We start from the raw sequence: 886 nt of genomic DNA on the forward strand, positions 1-886 counted from the left end.
CCGTCCTATTCTACTGCATTTTATTTTACTGCAGTGTTAGTACCAACCTGTGATAAACCATTTTGTGGTAATTCTGCTGATCAACATTAATTTATCAGCGTTAATAGACGGTGGGTTCCAGCCCCAAGTTGGGGGGCACTGTTTGTACAGAAGGAGGTTTGTACAGAAGAAGCAACTTTGCTGCTTTTCTGGGTGAACTCCAGCTCTCCATTCCTCCGGCAGCGTCACCGGTCAAACTGAGTCTTTCTCCATCCCACGCTGTTAATCTCAAAGCTACTGCCTTCTGAGTGAAAACTGCCTCCACTTCACTGGAGGTCGGAGAGTTACAATTAAAGGTCTTCTTGTCACTGAGTCCGAGATTTGGACTCAGACCTGCGAGGTATTTGTGTCTGTGGAAACAACAAAATCTACTCCATCAACAGCCAGATCTTAGCCCACATCACCATCTATATCGTCAGCGCTTTGTATCCTATTTCTCTCTCTTTTTTTGTTCTTGGCATGTGACATTTCCAATTCAGACACAAAAGAGGAAATCTACCGACCACTGATTCCCACAGAACTGGTACAAACCTGGAAGGAACGCAGGATTTTTACGCAATAGTAAACCTACTTTCCCTGACCGGGAATCGAACCCGGGCCGCGGCGGTGAGAGCGCCGAATCCTAACCACTAGACCACCAGGGAAGCTGGCCCAAGCTCTTTAAAAGATTGATTTATCCATGAGCCTTCTGCCTTTTATTTTTATTTCAGACTTTTTATTCACCAAAAACAAGTTTCTCCTTTAAATTGTCATGTTTAGATCGAACCCAAGGTACTGTTTAGCCAATGAAAACAACGAATCCTGTTAGATGCAACATGAAATCGACCGTGAGGTGAAATAGTCCCGC

The 886-nt window shown here is 44.5% G+C and overlaps 1 non-coding gene across 1 annotated transcript; it reads right to left on the reverse strand.

Annotated features, from left to right (window-relative positions):
* Positions 1-611: 611 nt before the first annotated feature.
* Positions 612-683, reverse strand: trnae-cuc (transfer RNA glutamic acid (anticodon CUC)). The gene has a single exon. It is a non-coding gene; the product is annotated as a tRNA-Glu (tRNA).
* Between the last annotated feature and the right edge of the window lie 203 nt (positions 684-886).

The sequence above is a fragment of the Mustelus asterias genome, unplaced genomic scaffold, assembly GCF_964213995.1.
Source record: "Mustelus asterias unplaced genomic scaffold, sMusAst1.hap1.1 HAP1_SCAFFOLD_285, whole genome shotgun sequence".
Lineage (NCBI taxonomy): Eukaryota > Metazoa > Chordata > Chondrichthyes > Carcharhiniformes > Triakidae > Mustelus > Mustelus asterias.